This window comes from Rattus norvegicus, chromosome 13 (genome assembly GCF_036323735.1).
Source record: "Rattus norvegicus strain BN/NHsdMcwi chromosome 13, GRCr8, whole genome shotgun sequence".
Classification (NCBI taxonomy): Eukaryota; Metazoa; Chordata; class Mammalia; order Rodentia; family Muridae; genus Rattus; species Rattus norvegicus.
Genome location: NC_086031.1, coordinates 35,958,376 through 35,981,224, shown reverse-complemented (window position 1 = coordinate 35,981,224; position 22,849 = coordinate 35,958,376).

The following is a 22,849-nucleotide window of genomic DNA, read 5'->3' as shown; positions in this document are numbered from 1 at the left end:
CATATGTAGCAGTGAATAAACTTGTTGGGGCACCAGTGGAAGGGAAAACCCTTGGTCCTGCCAAGGTTGGACTCCCAGTGAACGTCATTGTTGGTGGGGGGCAGTCGGGGTGGATGGGAAGGGGAACACCCATATAGAAGGGGAGAGGGAGGGATTAGGGGGCTGATGGACAGGAATTCGGGAAAGGGAATAACATTGGAAATGTAAATAAGAAATACCCAATTTAATAAAAATGGAAAAAATTATATGATTATAAACTTTTCTTAATGTTCAACCATTATCAGCGGTCTGTGGGAGTTAGTGGTGGGAATCTAGGAAAATGAGTTATTCTAGTCCTTGAAAGCTAATTATGTGGCTTTGGTAAACTGCCAGAACTTTTCAAAATGGCACTTTGCAAAGCAATGTAGCATATTACAACCATTCACAGCAACAGAAAGTGTTGGGTGGGCTTCTTTGGAAGAAAAGTCATTAACAACTCATTAATAACTCAGCTGAGAGCCGTGAGAGTGACAATATGTCAGGCCACTGATACAATAGTGGTCCAACTGTCGTGGGAGTGACAAACCACTTTATTATTCAATGTAAGGCCTGCTCCACAGGAGCAATTTATTTCTACTACCATAAGCCTGCTCAAAAGGCATGGCCAGGGAGGGCATATGCCCTAGATAAGAACTTACTACTAATCTCTTAGTCACCTAGTTTATGTCATCTCACCAGGCTTAAACTGCCAAGCTGCATATGCCTGATGCTACAGCATCCTAAGAAATATGATTAATAGAAAGCCCAAGTCCATTAAGAACACAAAGGATGAACATAAATGTAGATTATTCTCCATGAGAGTTGTTCTCTCTTCTCTGTTCATTTCTTTCAATATAACAATGTGAACTTGCATGCTCTTCTTTTTGTTATTCTTGTTTTTGACGGTGGTGGTGGTGGTGGTGGTGGTGGTGGTGGTGGTGGTGGTGGTGGTGGTGGTGGTGAGTGTGTAGGTGCATGTAGGGCCCATAAATTCAAATTATATTTCTTCCTTAATCTCTTTCCACAATATTTTTTGAAGATACAATCTTACAGTGAATGGGAAAGTCACCAATTTTTCTTGTTTGGCTATGTAGCAAACTTCAGTGGTCCTCCAATTTTCACCTCCCCACAGTTAAGCAGTGGGTTACAGGTATGAACCTACCATCAGCTCTTTAATGTGGGCTTTGAAGAGTGAACTCAGGTCCTCATGCTTACGCACATACTTCACCAACGAGCTAACCTCCCCAGCCAACCTGTGTTTTACCTTTTGATTTATAGCACAGGGGTACTTTATTTATCTTGAGGCCAATTATCATCCAGCTGAAGTAAGATGTTTTAGAACATTAAGAAAAAGATAAAAAGATTAGCAGCCATCAATGAAACACCAAGTTATGTCAACAAATAAAATAGATGCTACATCTGGAAATACTTCTCTCACTTCATGCACTGAATGCTCACTACACTGATAAAGCACAAAGAATGTTTGTTTTACAAGAAGAATAAATGTTTTTATTTACTGTTCCATTACCAAGTAAACAATACTTATCATAAACCTAAAGAAAGGCTAAAATATAACAAACCATGCACGTGTAAACCAGCTGCTCTGTCAGACACTATTATGATTTTGATATAATTCATATAGCTAAATGTTTTATTCTTGTTGATAGCTTCTGAATATTTTAATTATTTTAAATTGTAATTCAATATGCTTCATAGATTTATAAAAGTGCCAGAGTTAAAATATTTTATACTTTATGTATTAAGCTCGTTCATTTATTTGTGGGAAGAGAGTAAGAACGTACAGCACAGCACTGGTGTGGGAGACAGAGGACAGCTTTCAAGAGTCAATCCTTTGCTTCCATTCTGGAGGTCTGGTGGACCAAACCCAAATCATTAGGCTTAAATGCAAGGACGTTACCTGGTTACCATCTCATATTTGATATCTTATATTGTGGTTAGTTTATGATACATTTGAAAAATAAAAAGGTTTTTTGGAAGCAAACAGAAGCTATATTACCATGATTAAGTATCCCCCCAGCTTTGGTTACTGGATTTTTTTAAATTAATTTTAGCTCTATATCATAACAGTGAATGCTCAGATAGGACTCATATCAAAGACTTCATGTGATATTCAATATTCTAGCCTGGGAAGTAGAAATAGACAAAAATAATTCCAACGAAATCCTATCTCTAGTCAAAGGACCAGAAAGAAGGCAATCAGTTGAGGCATAAAACATTTTAACACGCAGTGCCCTAGTCCAGGACATCAGAGAACAGATGGAGGAGCAACCTTAATCAAGTTCAAGAGTGCTGAGTGGGGAACATAAATATCTACAATGGCAGTTATGACACCACAGTATCCACAAGAATCATGAAGGAGAACCCAAAGCAAGCAAGTGGGAAGTCAGAAAGTTCATTTTGATAGGGCAGGGATGCTCCCTGTTCACTCCCCCACCACACCACTGGAAAATCCATTCAGCAACCCAGAATGTCAATGTGGAGTCAGGACTTTTCCCTCCAGAAGGGGAGACCAGTCACAATGCTTCATTAACAGTTCTTCATTAATGCTCTGTGTTGGAGCAGAAAGAAAGGGCCTCTACGGGGTGTTACAGGAGGCTGAATAGGTAGCAAAAGGTTGTTTGGTGTGTGTGTTATGACTTTATGTTTTATGTGTACATATATGTGTACACATGTGTGCTCATATGTTCTAGTACTCTCTACCTAGTCCTCAAGAAAAGGTCTCTAAATTTTGATCTACGTTGCAGGCCATGGATATCCTCCTGTCACTGCCTCGGCTAGAACTGGAGTTATGGTCATGAAAGCGGGCATGGCCAACTTTTTTTTGTGGATGTTCAGGATCTGAATCCATATCCTCCGGCTTGCATGCCAAATGGTCATACCTACTAAGCCTCTTCCTAGCCGGGAAATGTGAATCTTTACACCTAACCTGGCAGAACAAGATAGCTCTCACCTTCTTCTGCTGAAAAATTATTAGAAAAATCCAACTGAAACAAGTGTTTGACTATAATCTGGAATCCCACAATTTTATGAAAAAAATCAGGTTTCACTCAGAACAAGAATATCTCAAGTAAAATCAAAAGGTACAATTGAAAGCTGCTCATACAAGAAGGCTGGGAGAGCCATAACTATTAACACAGACTTCACAAAACTCAGCATATGACAAGTCCAGTAATTCACTACCAATATTTCTGAAACAAAAGCACAGCCAGGGATAATTTCCCGAAGAAAGTTTACAATTCCCAGCTTCCCATACAGACTACAGAAGTGGTTTCTGTCCCTACACAGGGAGCCTCATCCCATCTTGCACTCTAGGTATCTTGAGCATCCCCATACTCTCTTACTGTGAATAAACATGACACCACTGAAGTTCAGACCAAGTCTGTCCTTTCCTCTTCCTTCTCTCTCTCTCTATGGCTACTTCTTAATAATCTAATAATCTAATAGCCCACCCAGTAAGATGGCTGTTTCTTCAATGACACATAAAGACTAGTGAGATGACTCCGCAACTATAAGTGATTTTTCTAAATTGCACAAGGGTAAATAGAGAGTGCTGACTCCCTCAAGCTGTCGTCTAACCACACACACACACACACACACACAGATGCACATATCACCGCCGCCGCCACCACCACCGCCACCACCACCGCCACCACCACCACCACTACCCCTCCACCACCACTGTCACTATAAAATTAATAATTCTAGAGAACCAAATGGAAGTTCTAGAAAAAAATAATAAAATGAAATTCTCATCCGAAAGACAGAAATGCATTTAACTAAAAATGCAACATTAAAAGTTGCATAGGTCAGTGGTTCTCAACTTGAGAGTTGAGTCCCCTTTGGGGATCAAACAACCCTTTCATAGGGGCCGCATATCAGATATCCTACAAATCAGATACTGTATTAGAGTCACAGCATTAGAAAGATTGAGAATCACTGTTCTAAACCAAAGGTGGAGGAAAGCCTATAATCTCAGCACTTAGGCTGTGGCTACAGGCGAAGTAGAAGATCAAGGCTGAGCATGCAGTGATGATGTCTGAGAACTTAGCTGGCAAGAGAGGCAAAACAACAGATTCCAGAACCAACAACTTTCATTGGCTAGGACACCTAAATAAACCTAACTAAACTTGAGCAAGCTAGAGAGAAGGACCAGAGGTCAAGGCACTTACTGCCCATACAGAAGTCCCAACTTCATCTCCAGCACCCATATGCACACACACAGTGACGCATATGCACACACAAATATAAAAATAAAATATTTTTAAAATCCCAAGAACTCAAATTAAATCAAATAAGTTTCAATCAACTAGAAAATACACCACCTTCTCTATATAGCCAAACACATTGAAAGAAGTCACATCTTTCTTTGGAAGCAAAAATATTAATAATAATAAAATAAACCTCATTGTGGAGACCAGAATGAATTATAGAAGTTGTGTAAGTGTTGGAGGAAAAGGGCCTTCTTCCCAGAAGCCAGTGTACTGCAACACTAGGAAGAACAGAAACATATTCTTTGGTAAAGAAAAAGGAAAAGCTTTGTCACCAGTAGAAGAGATAAACTAAAAACATTTCTCTATAGACCCAGGTCATAAAAGAATGTCAGGGGGGTAAAGAGATAACTCCAGCTGTTGGGGATCCAGTTCTCCAGCACCCTCATTGCCTCTGGAGACACCTGCAATACAGAGACACACAGATAGATCAGACACACACAAAGAAAAACAGACAGAGATAGGCACATGCAGAGAGAAATAAATAATAAATATTTTAAGGACAGAATCTCAGAAGAGAGAGAGAGTGGGGGAGGGAGAGAGAGGGACAGGGAGGGAGGGAGAGAAAGAGGGAGGGGGAGGGAGGGGGAGGAGGACAGACAGAGACAAAGAGACAGAGAAAAAAGTGCATGATAAACTAAACCAAAGGGCTTTCCATTGTCCCTTTTGTTTTCCAAATTTTGTCTGTTGGCTGAGGAAGAGCTTATCTCTAATATGCTTTAGATATTCATGTGAACGTATATCAGGAAATGCTTGCCGTTAATGGAGGGACAGAAGAAATAATGATTTTATAGCTCACCCAAACTTCAAACTGTTAATCCAGGACACTCATGAAACATGACAATACAACCCTCAGAGGAAGTGCTGAGAGAGCTATAAAAAGAAATCAACGCAAAAGAAATATATGTGAGGTGGGATTATAAAGTTGTTTGAGAAGGAAGAAAAAGGGAAGCAGAAATACTAAAGCATACACATTGAATTTTTTAAAAAAATGCAAGCAGTGGTGTATTCATAATTAAACTAAACAGAAATTGCTTAAATGAAAAAAATCAAAAGACGTACGGGAAGGGTAGATTAACAACAGCAAGCACATTTTGAAAATAAGAACTCACTTCAAGGCTGGAGAAACAACTCTGCGGTTAAGAAGTCACTGCTCTTGCAGGGGAGCGGAATGCAGTTCCAGTACCCACAGTGGGCAGCTCACATCTGCAGGTAACTCCAGCTCCAGGGTCCTGAGCATCCTACTCTGAGCACCCATACAACAGACATATATGTAGTTTAAATTAAATAATCTTTCAAAAAAAGAACCCACTTCAAATATAACAACATGTATGCACTGAGAAATGCACAGAGACATACCATGCAAACTTTAATGAAAATGAGCATAAACTTTGAAATAAAGAAGGTCCTCTCATACAAGGAAACCAAAATTACATCCTGCAAACATCCAAGCCTCTGATGTGCCTTCCAAACCCTGTAGGTCCCCATAACCAGCAGCCCTCCTCTTTGTCAGAGTCTTCTGTCCTCAAGACTCTGGATTCCAGAGTCTTGCAAATAAAACTCTTATTCGTGTTTGCTTTTATTTCATGAAATAATCTCCTGGGAAAACATTACCAAGTCCACGTGCAGGGGTATCAAGTTTCAGATATCCAGCAGGTAAGACACTGGGCCAGTGGCCCACCCCTGGTTGTTAGGTAACCTCCCCAAAACGCTGTTCATCATAAAACAAGAGTAAATTTTTAGGAGCTTTATTTTTTATTGTGATAGACATCTTAGTTTTTATTCATTAACTAACTTATTAATTCACTTTACATCTCAATCACATCCCACACTCCTCTGAATCTCCCGCTCACACAGGCCCTCCTTCCTCCGCTTCTCCTCTGAGAAAGGCATGGTTCCCCCCTGGATACCAACCCCAGCACCTCAAGTCACTGCAGGACTAGGCACATCCTCTCCCCCTGAGGCCAGACAAGGAGCACAGTTAGGGGAACAGAACCCACAGGCAGGCAACAGAGTCAAGAGTTTTATTTATTGTTATTTAGGGGTATATGTATGCGGCCATGTGGGAATATGTGCATGTATGTGCAGGCGCTCTCAGAGGCCAGAAGGCTTCAGGTCTCCTGAAGCTGAAGTTAGACAATGGTGAGCCTCTCAACATGCGTGTTGGAGACCAGAATCAAGTCTTCTGCCAGGGCAGCATGTGAGCAATCTCTCTAGCCCTTAAAATATACTTACTGTTCATGTATGTCTTTGCTCAAATGGACTATGAATTCCTAAGACAGGCAAGTCTTTTATGTTTATCTCTCTAGGCACTTTTCTGTTTGTAGTTACTATAGATTTTAATGTTTAATAAATAGCTTCAAGGTAATATGAATCTATTTAAGTATTTGGAACATGACTTAAAGCAACATTTAATTATATGTTAGGCCAGAATATTCTGTGTATTAAATTATTGAAACTTCACCCAGTACTGGACTGCCCCAGCATTATTTGTTTGGAACTATCATATTGCTGAGTAGCCAAAATACTGAAGGATACACAAAACCTCCCAGAATTTGGATAAGTTCATTAGCGATAAATGTGAGCCAATCGATCCAGGTGCTCCACTCTTGATGAAAATCACATATTTCAGAATCAATCTTTTAATGAACTGATAACATAGTAAAGTTCTGTATCTCTCAACAAGAAGGGCACAAAGTCAAAAAACACATCAGGCATATGAATTAGTGGAAATTTATCCTCAAAAAATTGAAACAGAAGGGTCATGTTTCAGAAATATAATTTCTATCAGATATGATTTAGTAAGTGAGAGAGCATTTAGCTCTTTCTGACAGTCAAACTTAACCCTTCTTGGAAACTGGAGCCCCGAGGAAGGCAAACTGCACAGCACACATCAGACCTAAGTTATGTTCCTTCTTCTCAATTATTTGTTGTGGACTGTGATTCAAAATTATATGTCTGAGAGTCCAGAAACAAATTACCTACACACCTTAAAATTCATATCATGCGGAGTAGCATGATGAAACCCCACACTGTTCTATTGTTTCCCACCCCGGGTGTAATTTGCCTATCCCTCTGTTCTGTCTATCCAGCAAGACACTCTTCACCTCGTTGAGTTTTAGGGACTGTCCTGGTTTGCTCTTCTGTTCTGTTCTGTCCTGTTGCTCTTTTAGTGTACTAAAACACTGACCCAAAGCAATGTTAGGGAGGTGTTCTCTAGCATGTAAGCTACAGTCCACCATCCAAAGAAGCCAAGGCAAGAAGCTGCAGGAGCTGACGCAAACAATGCTGTTTACTGGCTTCCTTTCCAGCTCATGTTCAGGTACCGTTCCTGTACAGGCCAGATCCACTTGTGCAGGGATGGCACTGTCTACGGTGGGAAAGTGCGTCAATTGGCAATTAATAACATGAAACGGGGCCAGTCTGTTCTGGGGACTTCTTCAGCTGAAGTTTTCTCTTTCCAGGTGATTATAGGTATGTGTGTATCTAAAGTTCCCTAGGACGGTGCCTTGAAAAGTTCAAAAGGACACTTGTCAACTATGTGATTTTCAGTAGAGGTCTTGTGGGTTCCTGACAGACTCAAATCTCAACATGCATAAGGATGCCTTTGAACTTTTCATCATCCTGCATTTAACCCCACCAAACGCTGTCATTACAAGCATACAACGACACACCCAATTTGTGAGGTGCTGGGGATAGAACCCTGTCCTCTGTGCTTGCTAGGCAAGCACTGTACCAACTCAGCATCAGTCAGGCTTCACATATAACTTCTTAATTCATTTGTTGACTCAAAAAATTAGAGAGAATCAATAGGTGCATACCTATGATCACAGAACTCTGGAGGTTGGAGGTAGGAAGACTCGATATTCAAAAGCAGTTTTGGCTAAATGGTGAGTTCAACTAACCAAAACCCTGAATCAAAACAGGAAAAGGCTATATACCTGGGCATTGGAGACACCTAAAAGACCGAAAGGGGACTAGGTTTCCTAGATGATTTGAAAATGTGTATGCCCTCATTCATTTTGTTCTTGGTAATCAGGCTGAGACAGAATAAAGGTAACATGGAACAAAGCCAGGGAGAAGTGTCCGTGTAGAACAGAGTAGACAGCGTTTTGCATGCTGGTAACTTCACATTGAAATCCATAGCATCAAAGGCCAAGGAAGCACAATTCCAGCCTGGACTTAAGGTGAGCTAGGCACATGGCCTCGATCCAGTGGACAAGTGCCACAGGTTGGCCCTATAGCTGCAAGGCCTGTGGGGAAAATACTCTCCCCCAATGGGATTAGAAATCGAAGATCCTTGAGCACAAATGCTCTTGTTGTCTCTGTGTTTTATTTTTTATTTCGTGTGTTTCTGTGGTTCCCCAGGAGATCTAATTAAAATACAAGAAGCATAATAAATGTGAAATATTTCTGCAAAAATGTGTTTGGTTCTTAAGCAACAGGGCAACTAAAGCAGAAGGAAAAAAAAACAGTTCCATGTAGGGTGTCAATCATTAGAGAAGAGTGGGAGTTCCCTGCCCATTAGGCTGGGGAGGAAGGGGTGCCGCTCAGTTTGGGCAGTCCTGAGAGCGGTCACAAATCAGGGCAAAAGGCACTTCAATGATTTGAAATTTAGCAATTATTTTGGAAGGGAAATGATAGGAAAACCACTGGCTTGGCTAGAAAAGGACCCAAGCTGAGCTTTGACCAAGCAGTATGAATTTGTTAATAAATTTCAAAAATTACCTGTGAAATTAAAATATGATTGCATGTTTTCCCCCTCCGGTTCCATCCTTCATGACCTACCATGCTCTGCCTGCCCCATGTTGCTCTCCCCATCGTCACTCCCTCTATTCTTTTAATTGTTGTTAATGTCTTCGTGTATGTCTGAGGATTTATATTCCTAAATATGTAAATACAACTTGTACTACAAGTTATTGGATTACATCTTTGTATATGTTTTCAGGCCTGATCATCTGGTGTTGGATAACAGATTGTGAGCTCTTCCCTGTCTCATCCGTCCTCAGTTGTCTCTAGTGCTTGGTCTAGCAATAAGGCCCCATGATAATTCCCCAGCCTTGTTAGCATGTGTATTGGTGTGAACTTTGTTCAGGTCTTCTTTATGTAGCCACATTGTTGAGAGTTCATGGAAATTCTGAAGTTTCTAGAAGCCAAATTCACTCAGCAAATGTCAGTTCCCCCAGCTTTTACACTCTTTCTACCCTTCTATTATGATCCCTGAGCATTGGGTGTAGTAGTTATGTTGTAGATTTATCAGTTGGAGCTGAATGTCACAAGGTCATTTGTTCTCTGCATTTCTGTTGGCTATGAAACTCTGTGCTGGATTCCATATTTTACAGTGAAAAGACATTTCTTTCATTTGGGGTGAGACCTATACTTATCTCTCAGTATATAAGCATAAGTATTAGGATGAAGTTAGGAAGTAAACTGATTTAGTAAAATGGTTGTTGTAAGTTCTCTTTCAAGATTCATGACTTCAAAAGCTTGACTAGGTTTCCAGTGTTTTTCATGATTTCCTTTCTGTGCAGGCCCTAAGCTCAATTAGAGAGTCGTTGGTTACCACTAAGGTATGCATGGCACTATTTCAGCCTGAGGGATATTATGCCATCCTGGTCATTGTTTTAGTTCATTAACATCATAAACTGTGTAGAACTATTGGTTGCTTCATGATTGTGTGTATGCATGTGCATGTGTGTGTATACCTATGCATGTGCACATTAATGCAGATTCTCTCAGATGCTTGAAGAGGGCATTGGACTTCTTATGGAGCTAGAGTTACACTCAGTTGTGAGTTTCCCCTTGAGTTTAGTTCTTAGCACTAAACTCAGAGCCTTCACAATAGTAGCATAAGCCAGCCCCTGGAAGTATGGATTTTGTAGACATCTTCTACCATTTGTTACTAGTCACAGTTCACATATGACCATAATAACTGTCATTTCAACATGGTGGCACTCAGCTGCTTAAGAGTGTTGAAACAGCAGACACTTGTTCCAAAATGTACCTGAGAGATCACAGCTGAAGGACACCATGTTCTTACCACTTTGCAAGACTGAGAAGGCTACTATAGAGGTTACAGATGTAAACCCTGGAAAACAACGTGTATGGCAGTGACCAGCATGAGGTACCTGTGAGATTTCTCTCCATTTTTTCAGGGAATAAGAGAACATTTTCACACATTTGAAAACAATTTTTCAATTTTTTTTTCACATCTTTTGATTGAAAAACAAGCAAACAAACCCAGGTTGTGTTGCTCTGTTCCCAGCACTTTAGACATCTTTGGTTTCGATGCTCTGGCGATAGCTCATTTAGTAAAGGACGTTTTAGGCAAGCATGAAACCCAAGTTTTACCTCCAAGTAAAAATGCTGGCATAGTAGTGCGCACTTCAAGTCACATGTAATATTCTGTAACTCTACATCTTAAAGTATGTTCCACCTTATTCACTTTTATGTATAACACATCTGATGTGGGGATTTAATTCTTGTCTACATATGTGGTTTTGAGTACCTCCATGTAGCAACAAATAATAATGTGCTGTGTCTAAATTCTACTTAAAACTGATACCTTTTCTACAGAAGTAAAAATGAAAAATTTGATAATTTTTCTAAAGAATTTTATTACCAACGAAAATCTCTTCTATTTTGTTAATTAAAATATAGATATATACATTCAATTTTAAAAATAGATGACAATGTGATTCAGAGGATGGAGGCACTTGGTGCTAACTCCTAGGACATGAGTTGAATCCCTCAGGACCCACATGGTGGAAAAGAAGAACTGACTTTTTCATGTTTTCCTCTAACCTTACATGCAAGCTGTGGCATGTGCATGCCTAGACACACACACACACACACACACACACACACACACACACACACACCACTAATTAAACAAATACATAAATAAATAAAATATAATAAAATATTAAATATACTTCAGAAGCAAGAGAGATGGCTCAGTGATTAAGAAGAGTGGCTGCAGAAGCCCAGGCCCAGGTTTGGTTAACACTCTCCTTTTGGCAGCTCACAACTGCCTGCAACTTCAGTTTCATGGCACCTGTCATCCTCCTCTGGCCTCCTTATGCATCAGATATACATGTCATTCACAGGCATACCTGCAGGCAAAACATTCTTGCATACAAAATCAAAATTCATAACTATTTACACATACAAACACACACGTGTGTGTGTGAATAATTATAAAGAAAATAGACACACATGGCAAATATCTGCTAAACATGAGAGTGTTCTTTGAAGCTTCACATTCTCCATGCATGTTTCAGTCTCCCTGCTTTTTTTCCAACATATGGATGTACACACATGCACACATGTACAGATAATTCGATGAATAAGACTTTCTGTCCCATGATACCTGTGGCTCAGTTTTGACCGACCCATTTTGGGCATTTCACTTTAGAATTCATTTTCTGTCACTGCCTTACTTATTCGTGTTAGCTCTTTGATTTCTTTAATCAGGAGTATTTGAAGAATGAGTGAGGAAAGAGAAAGAAAAAGATGAGATTAACATAAATTGACTTTTCTTATTCCTGGAAATGGTTTTTGAGAGTAAAATTGTTGGAAATTGAGGCTGCTTTAGTTTTGTTTAAGTTGCTGTGACAAATTGTCCTGAATAAAAGCAGCACAGAGGACAAAGGGATTTACTTCAGTTCACAGTTCTGGTTTATAATCTATTATTGTGGAAAGCCAAGAAACCTGAAGCCACCAGTCACATCATATCCACAGTCAGTAGCACAGAGAAATGGATGAACATACACTCATTTGCTTGATTAGTTTCATTGTGTTCAGCTAGACTGTACTACTCTCTTATGTTTCAAAAATGTATTGCTTAGTAGGCTGGGTCACCATTTACTAATTCCTTTAACTAACTAATTAATTAATCAATCAAACATACATACCCCCCCGACCGGTGTGTCCACAGGCCAACCCAATGTACATAATCCCTCACTGAGACTCCCTTCTCAGGTGATTCTCGGTTGAATAAAATAGATAAAGCTGACCACTACAGAAGTAAAACAATCTACTGGTTCTTAGTTTCTATACATTACAAGCTGAAACCTTCTATCTTAAACACTACGACTCTACCAACTTTACATCTTTATACATTGGTATGAAGCTGTAGCTTTTACGAGTACACATTAGTAGCTGGAAGCAAAGGGTTTCAACTTTACTATTCAAGAGCTTGCAGAAAATGTTGCAAATAGTCCTGACACAGACATTGCACTTATATCAGTGACAGGGTATGATAATATAAATTTCTTGCCATCAAGCTCCAGGGTGTATGCATATATCTTTGTCTAAGGAACAATAAGTTTAAAATACTTAGAAATGCCACTCTTAAATTGCTGATAAAGTTATAAAGTTGCCTTTGTTCATAACTATGGTGGCAGAACTTTATGTACATGTACTTACACATGCATGAAATTGCTCATGAAGTCCAGAGGTCAATACTGAGTGTCTTCGACTATCGTTTTTCCTCTTAGCTTTGGGATAGGTAGAATTTTATTATACCTGGAGCTCACCCTTTTGATAGGCTCACTGGCCAATGAGCTTCCAGAATCAGCCTATTTCTACCTTTCCAGTGCTGGGATGAAGACTGTGAACCACTATACCTCTCACATGGGTGTTTGGGATCTAAGCTCAGGTCTTTATGCATGTAAGGTAAGCCCTTTATCCACTGTAACATTAAAATATTTTTCAATGAGCCTTAGGATAAATTTTTTATTTGACCATGTGTCTTCTTAGTCTATAATTCTGTAAATGTTCTATGCTGTTTATATATAGATTTTATTCAAGTGCTGTATGAACAATTCAGTGTCTCATAAGAAAATGTGTATCTCACTATCTGGGCTTCAAGTGGGTTTCATCATGTTCTAAAAAGTAGAAAGGTATCAAATTGGCAGTAAGTAGATTAAGTAATGCACCTAGTACACTGCTCACTTCTAAACTATGCATGTCTGCACACATTTGTCTGATTGGAGTGAAATAAAATCAGCATATCATCCTGGGTAACATGTCTGTTACATAACACTTAATCTTGGATTTCCTTATAATATATTTGCTGAAGAAACTGGATCATTTGTTGCAGGAGTTTCCAATAGTCTGCATCACTGATTGCTCTCTTTGTTCTATTTAATGTCCACTAATAGCTAGAACTGGATGTTTGACCCATGCCCCCACCAGTGGGGACCCAGTTATTTGTGGGGGTCGAGGGGGACCCATACCTGCGGGAAAACAGGTGAGAAGGAGGAGCAAGACCAAGCAGTGTCCTTGTCAAAGTCTGTTTATTGAGAGGAATGTACAGCATTTAAAGCTCTGAAGCAGGAATTGAAGCAGGAACTGAAGCTTAGGGCGGGGGTGGTGGGGAGAGAACTGGGAAGTGCCCAAGGACATAAGGTAAATCATTAAACTGAAAGATATTCTCCTTAGACACTGAGGCAACAGTCTTCCGGGGACATGTTCTTTGAAAAGGTCAAGCCCTTCTCAGGAATCTGACTAGTCCAGCAGTCTGGTCCCCGACAGACCCAATTCAAGTTCGATATTATTTTTTTTTTAGCAGCTCTCCTAAAAACGTTTTAAAATAAAGGTAAAATTTCACATTTACATTAGGAAACGTGTGATATTTGGCTGTCTTTTACTGCGTGCTAGTGATTTTTATGATCACTGCTTAGATTATTTTGTTACTTGTAATCTTGTATTATGTGTATGTGTATACAATGTGCCATTTGTGTGTATGTACGAGTAAGCATGTGCCTATCCATGAACAAGGCCACAAGTAACACCATGTTGGACATGTAGAAGTCAGGAAAACTCGGGAATCAGTCTTCACTTCCAGCCTTGCTTGAGGTATGACCACCTTATTGTTTCTCCACTACTTTTACCAGTAAGTTTGGTTTGTGATATTTCATGATTTACTTGTCTCGGTCTTCTATCTCACTTCAGGAACACTGGTACTAGAGATATGAGCAATACTACATAAGATTTTATGTGGGATCTGGGGACTAGAAGTCATATCCTCACATTCAGTGCTTGAAGCCATCTCCTCAGCCCATCATAATGGGTTCAGTTGCAGTGTTTCTCAACAGTAAGAATTTTAGTAGGTTGTCTGAAGCATATGCCAAATTTAATGATATAAAAAAAAACTCAGAACTAAATTGGTTAACATCAAGAACAAGCATCTGACTACTGCAGTGACATAGACCTGGGAACAGCTAAAAGGATGTTGGGATTAAATCCTTCACTTCAACCAGCCATTAGCAGAAGCCTTGCCTGGCTCCCATGATGCCCCTTTCTGATACTCTAGCCTTTCTTAGTTTCAAATAGAAGAATCCTTCACCTCCATTTATGGTCCCTGAAAAGAGCAGAAAATTTTTGCCTACAGACTCAATTTTGCTCTAATTACCTCAAGAATCTATAAGAAATTTAAGAGCCCTGGTATTTAAAAAAATAAAACCAGAAGAGAGAATTGAAAGACTGAAGAGGGGAGAAAGAGTTCATATCAGATTTCCAAGGGGGGAAAGGAAAACAACAGCAACAACAACAACAACACAACAACAACAACAGCAACAACAGCTCTATCTTTATATATGTGTACATTAGACCAAGGGTCATACCATATCTGCTGTCTTTGGTAAATGTGGAATACTTCATTTTTTTCCTTTTTTTTTGTTTTAATGTATGAGGTGATTGTGTGTGTGTTTGTGTGTGTGTGTGTGTGTTCACAAAACTGCAGCATGCACATGTCACAATGTATATTGAGATAAGAACACACCCTTTCATGTCAATACTTGATTTTCATTTTATTTGAGCCCGTGTCTCTTTGCTGTTGGCTGCTGCTAATACAAAGCTATTTGGCCTATGAGTTTTGAAGATTCATTGTCATTCTCTCTCTCTCTCTCTCTCTCTCTCTCTCTCTCTCTCTCTCTCTCTCTCTCTCTCTCTGGGATTTCAGAAGTATACTGCTATTACTTCCATGACTGGATTTTCTCTGAATTCTGGTGTTTTGCATTCAACTCTCCATGCTTGCACAAGTATTATCATTCCACATTTATATCTCTTCTTAATGCTATCTTTTTATATTTCCTTTAAAAGAATTCTGCTTCCTGATAAGGCAATCTAGAATATATATTATGATTCTTCATGTTTTCACTTCCCAAGTGCTGATATTTCAGATTTGTACCACATGCCAAGTTAATGTTGTGTTCAAGATCAAATCTTAATGTATGCTGGCAAACACTCTACCAACTGAACTATGTCTTCAGTCCTGTTATATTTAAAATTATGTTTTTGATGAATTGTATGATTCTGTGATATCTATACCAAAGCCCTCTCTGTGTTCTTTAAAGAATACCCTACAGGGCTAGCATTCAATTACTCCAGGCATGGTGGTAAAATTTTCTTGGCAACCACTTACAACCATATTACAACACTTACTGAAATAATAATAAAGACCATCAGAGAAACTGAATTCTGTTTACAAAGTTATTTCCTTGAGAAATTCTCATTAATCACCAGTGGAAATTGATGGAGTTGTCAGCAAAATTACTTCTCCACATATACAACTGAATGTGCGCAGCATACAAGACAATCAGAGCATCCCTGGGCTGGTAACATGAATTCTCACGCTATAACTAATGCCCAGTGACTTTTGCAAAAAAAAAAAAAAGACAAAGGGTCAACACAAGAACCTGAATGCTAAGAGCATATGCTTGAATTTCTCATGTTCCATGAAGCCTTCACCAAGTGCTTTGTCTTTATTAGTTTTTCCTGTTCTGTAAACTCCCCTAATACTCATAACTCCCATAATTCTGAAATATTGAATGGCTCACTGTTCAATATTTAATTGTACACAGGCTTGTATTTCTGGCTCATTGCTTCAGACCTAATAGCTAAATCACTCTCTATTTTTGCATACATGCTCCATATGTTTCAGCCACGATGAATTCTCCAAGCATCTCTAAGCTTATGCATGATATGTGCTCTCTTCTGTGCTTTTCAATAAAGTGTTAGAGGCAAGCACCATCTTCCCATGATGACTGATTGTTCCCAGTGTCCCAGGGTCTTGTTTAGATGTGACACCTGTTCAAAAACTTTCCACAGACATAGACTGTACAAACCAGGGCTGGCTGTGCCCAGGAGTACTTGACTAACAAAACAAACTCATGCACATTTTTGTGAACTGTATTGTTTTTGCTTTCTTTGTTTGGATTTTTTGGTGTTTTTTTTTTATATTTTTGTTTTGGTCTTATTGGTCTATTTGCATTGATTTTCTTTTTTGTGTTTTTGAAGAAGTTTATGGTTTCCTTTTTGCTTTGTATTCCCTTTTGTTTCTTTTCTGTTTTAAAGTGGTGTGTGTGTGTGTGTGTGTGTGTGTGTGTGTGTGTGTGTGTGTGTGTGTAAAGAACAAAGCTGAGTGGGTAGAGATGTGGAAAATATCTGCTATGTGTTGGGAGCAAAACAAGATTAAATATATTTTTCAAAAATTAACTCAAAATAAATAAATAAAATAGTTATTCATTCTGAGTGTCAAAGTCTCATGCACATGCCAATGAGGTGAGCAAAGGACACTCTCAGTTGTCTGAATATTTGTTTCAAGAAAAGATTAGATCCTGAGGGCTGGAACTTAATCAGTATTTTGATCCAATAATAGATGTATTTATTTCCTTTTAGTTGGCGTGATAATACCATGGTAAAGGCACATTAGGGAAAAAGGGTTTATTTTGGCTCACAGTACAAGAAAGGTACAGTCTTCTGTAAAAGGGCTCCAAACCTTAGCTCAGCTGACTCCATGACGAAAGCACTATTCATCTATCATAACTCAACATATAGACAGCACCCACTGAAATGAAAACAACTAATCCATCAAAGTCCAGAGTTTTGGGAAAGTTCCTAAATGTACAGAACTTGCTTTTTGGCTTCCATAGTTCTGGTTTTAACTAACTATTCTTATTTTATCAACCCAGAAAGTGTGTGTGTGTGTGTGTGTGTGTGTGTGTGTGTGTGTGTGTGTGTGTGCGTGTGTGTAAAAGCCCACCCTTAGAAAGGATAGAGGCTACTTTGGGAGCCCCAGTATCCATTGTACTTGCCAGCCAGAAAACGACACTGTATCATAATTCTGGGGATCTGTGTTTAGGAGCAGTTTGAGATACGATACCTCATATGAGTGCTAGAAAACAAGCTCTTAACCACTGAGCCATCTTTACTGCTCTCCTGGATATGTTACTGAACTGGGAAAATATACTCACCAGACTCTTCGCGCTTCAGGGAATTGAAGCATGTATTTCCTTACCTCACACTCTTAAGATCTCGAGACTACGTACGTTATGGACATTGGTTAGAGAAAATAGAGATGTATTTAGATTAATATTTGGTCTCTATTCTCAGAAATGCTATGTGGTTCTTCTCCCTGTTGATTTCATTCTAACACAGCTTCAGCTAGTGCTTCTGGATACCCTGTACTTTGTCTTTCATCACGAGTGTCTAAAACAGTCAGTAATTCAGAGAATTTAAAATTCTTCTCCCTTTGCTGTTTCTTACCTTCTCTAAAAACCTTGGGGACACAAAAGAGGCTACCTATACCATTTTATTTATCTCTCCTTATGGAGAACCAAGCCAGGCATGTCTGCCAGTTAATAATCAAAAAGAAGAAAATTGAAACTAGCATTGAGACCATACTTTCTCAAGATAGTCACTTATGATAAGCATTGCTGTGTTACTATAAAGTTTCATTTTTAATGTAATAGGCTAAATATGAAAATTGTTATTTACTCTATACCAAATGCCTAGGGTCATGGGTAGGAAGGATCAGGTAAGTTGACAACAATGTGCTTAGGAGAGCTAAGTGTGAAAATATCATATGAACTATTGCTAATCATGGAATCATTCTTTATGTGCAAGTAAATCTTTTGACTATGAAGAAAAACCTGCCATGCATTTATTCATTATTCTCAAGACTCTGGGGTCTAGACTTACTATAGGTTATTATTTTCTTATTATTTTCCTCTTCTCTTTGGAGTAAGAATGTCTTTCTCTTTTGTAAGAAAGAAACAAGAGACATTCTTAATAAAAACAAAAGGAATTAGAAGGTGCTATCCAATATTTGTGTCACCATTCTGTGTTGGAAGCTTATTAGGTTTGAAAATATCGAAGAGTTTTGAGTCCCAGGATACAGCAGACTTTCAGTTTCACTTAGGTATAATTTAAGTAATGTTTATGTCAGACTATGAACTTCAGACATTATAGGTGATACTGAAACAAGGCCATTTTGGACACTGGGATAGAAAGACTGCAGTTTTATTTTCTGAAGCACATGATATTGTGAACACTAAGGGAAGAATCCTGTGGTCTATGTATTCTTGTGCCCATACAAAAATGATGAGAATGGGTTGTGGACTGAAATCCTAACCACCAAGGTAATGATATCAGTAGGAAGAACATGCCACAAGTAACTAGGTTGCAATTAGAATATGGGTTTTTATTAAAGAGGCCACAGAGAACAGAGCTGTTAATTTTGCTAAATAAGGATACTGAACTTATCACCAGTCAAATGGAACATTAAAGTTGTCCCTGAATTGATCTGGAAATGTTTAGCTCTCCAGAACTGCAGAAATAATTCTGTTATGGAAAGGTATGGAGTCCAAGGAGGAACTTAAGGTGGAATGTCCTTTCAAGTCAGAGTTTACTGGAAGAATTATTAATGCCAGACAGACAAAAGCATAGCAGAGGCTCTAAGTAGAGTTCAGGCCAATGAGACAAAACGGGGTTCCCTGTCATAGGACTCAAGGAATGCAGACTGTGTGTCACTATGGACCCAGACTCCTGGCTCCTGGGTTGCAGAGGGAGGGAAGGGAATTCAAGGGAAGAAATATTCTTAAGTCTGGTGACTTAGGGTTTATAACTTCCTCAATGGTGTGAAAAAGCACCCACCATTATCCTGGAACCTGGATTCCTGGGGAGTTGGTTAGATTGTTAGGGATTCACAGACTCACCCTTCTCTTTGAAGACATGTGGGCATGGCCTAAATACTGTAGCTGTAAACCTAACAGTATTTAAAAACTTATTCAACTGATGGTACTTTATTAGAGTAGCCTGAGTGGACCAAACATTCATTCGATCCCTTTTCCTAAGTGCCTAATATGTGTTTGGATTATGTTGGGTCTTACTTTAAGTAAAATTAAAACTGCATGAGTTATTCTATATGCAAGCACACTCATTTTAAACATTTTAATCGGGTATTGTGCCTGTTTGCGAGCCCCAAGAGACCACGAAGGAGCCGATTCCGATGCAATCACACTAGGGTCTTTTGATTCAAGCTCAAGCTTGGGCTCACCAATGACCCTGATGCAACAGAATGAAAAGGTGAAACCCTGGGCCCTCTGCAGGGTGAGGTTTTATAGGAAATGGCATGTAAGTGGCGGAGGGGTCTAGCCTGGCACACATCTGATTTGGGGGTTATTATGAAACTTTGTTGCCCTTTAAAATAATTGACTGGTGTTGGTATCCAAACCATAAACTCGACTTCTGCTTTCCTTCAGATGGCTGCTAGGAAGTGAAGTGCCACATAACTTGTAACCTGGAAACTGGTGACAGTTTGTTCAACTTTAGGTCAGGTTCTCTAAGATGGTTTCTGAAGCCGAGATCTGTTTCTCACAGGTAGGAATTAAAGGGAATGTCTAGCATAGATTTGACATAATGTGAATTCTATCAACACATTTTAACCAAAATATATATTAGATATTTGTAAAAAAAATTGAAATTAAGAAGATGGCAGCCATATTTTCATGATTGGATATTGACTTTTCTACTAATTTATGGATCTACTCTTTGCTTCTTCACTCTTCATTGTACAAAAGTCTGGGCTCCGTCTCTCCCTGTCATTTAGGTTCTAGAATCATAGGTTTCAGTATTAAGGCAAGGTCATTCTACTCATATCGTAGTTCCCATAAGTAATTTTTCATTTAATCAGAAAATATAAGTTAACAGGATCTTGTGAATGTGTTCCAAGAAACTTCAAGGGAGAACTAGTCTGTAGTCACATTTATAAAGGAGGATTTATGGACATACCATGCATAAGCAACACTTATTTCTGTGGGATTTGCTGAGGTTTTTGCATTCAGAGACCTGAATTTATCTTTGCAGTATAATCCAATCCTAACACTGATAAAGGAAACCATTAGCTCGCCTCATCCCTGCTTAAAAACAGAATTTATATGCAACAAAAACACCATTCAGAAGTGTGTTTAGGACTGATTGTATCTAAAAACCACATGAGGTAGTTCTGAAAATTAAATCACAACCATGCAGAACTTTCTCCATTTGCATTCGATTTGTATTGCTTCCAAATTTCCATATTTTTAAAATCCTCTCTCATCTAGCAATTAGGAAGAGTGTATGCTTGCATGTTGTGAGAGAAGTTACTACCTAAATATACACAGGAGAGACGGTGCAACTACTGCCACACAGGGTTAAAGGAGATTGGCGTTCACTCATAAAGCAACATCTCCATATTACCTTGACAAGCCTCAGACAGATGAGATGAGGGGAAAGATAGTGAAACCTATAAAGCAAACCTCTTTGGAGAAAAATATGTATTCTAAGTCAAAGTTATAGTCTATGATTAGATTTCTGTATTCCTTGCTGTCCTCACCTTCACCTTCCTATGCTGCAGCATCGCTAATTCGTATTTCCTCCCTGAGCAAGGTAATCTTTAGGGTCCCTTAACTGTGATCAAGCTGCTGTTTACATCTTTAGGGTTTGAGAAAGGTAAATTCTTCGAGTAAAATTTGACAAAATTTTGACATTACTCTGTTAGAGTCAAGAGCAAGATGAGAGCCTCCTCTCTCTCTCTCTCTCTCTCTCTCTCTCTCTCTCTCTGTCTCTGTCTCTGTGTGTGTGTGTGTGTGTGTGTGTGTGTATGTGTGTGTGTTTACACATGCTTATGTACACATGCACAGGTGCAGGGGTATGCATTGGTGTGGAGAACAGAGGTCAACCTCAGATGTCATGGTTCAAGTGTCATCTCACTAGATAGGACACACTGCTACCACTGACTCTGGGGTTACTACTACATGCCACTGTGCTTGCCCTTTTTTATTTTGTTTGAATGATTGTTTTTAACACAAGTTCTGGGAATTAAATACAGGTCTTCCAAATTGCTACTGAACTATCACCCCAATATTTCTGTTTCCATATTGCAGCCTGCCTGGTCAGTCACCCTTGCCACATATTGTTTATTGGTGCAGTTCACATAATTCTTTAGACACTTGCAAAAATATTTTGTCCTCAAAGTTAGAAGTGGCCCTTTAGGCCACAGCAATCTAAAATGTGTACTGTGTGCTTACATTGTCCTCAGAATTGATGGTTTTGAGACTGTGGTAAGCATGGAGCTTGAGGATTTACAAACTGCCACAGCCATTCCATGACACTATTGATTTGAATAGTGAAAACATATTGGCCTTCTATTTTCATATCTTTCCTAGAAATTTTGTTTTCAAACAATTTACTTACTTTATTATTTATTAATTAATTTATAATTAATTTATAATTAATTGTTTATTAATTATTTTCACTGATTAATGAAAGAATTGGTGTAAAAACTGGGCATTGAAGAACATGCCTATAGTCACAATGCTTGGAAAGTAGAAGCAAGTGAATCAGGAGCTTAAGATCACCTGAGTCCTTAGTGAGTCAGAGGTCAGTGTGGTCTAAGAAAGACTATCTCAGAAAACTGAAATATAAAATAAAATTGAAATTATAAGAATTAGAAGTACCTTTTTAGACTCTTGTATTTTATTCAATGGAAGGCTGGCAATGTTTTTCTTTTAATACTGCTTCCTAGATTATGATTTTGAAAATAATATGTAGTACTTTGTTTTGAACTTAAGAAATGATATGGGTTACAGATATGACTCAGTCAGTGAAGTGGTTGCCACAGAAGCATACTGACTTGCATTGAATCCTAACGCAATATCCAGGATTAATGGCATTCTGCCTATAATCCCAGATCTGGAGAGGCAGAAATAGGCACCGTGAGTTAGTGGCTACTCAGTGCAGTTTAATCAATAAATTCTCGGTTCAAGGGGAAACACTAATGGCCAATTTTAGTTGTTGACTTAACTGCATCTGGAATTGACCAAAACACATGATGCTGGAAACTCCTGTACAGAATCTTCTTGATTAGACTGTTTAAAATATGAAGACCAACTCAAACTCCTGGTACAGCCTTTGGAAGGAGCCCAATAACAGGACAAAGAGAGATGCTTTGGTTTTTGCTTGCTTGCCCTCACTCTCATTGGTAGCACTATTTTTCTGACTTCTGCACTTTTCCTTCCACATTATTAGGATTGATTTCTTTTGTAATTCAAATATACACTGACAAGCAGCAGATCTCCTGAAATCCTCCATGCCTATAGGGCCAAATTGGAACTACTGAGACATTTAGTGGTGTGAACAAAGCAATTACCACATTCTCAGCCTCTCCTGTGTTAAGGAAGCCATTGTTGGATTTTATCCTACAAGACAATCTA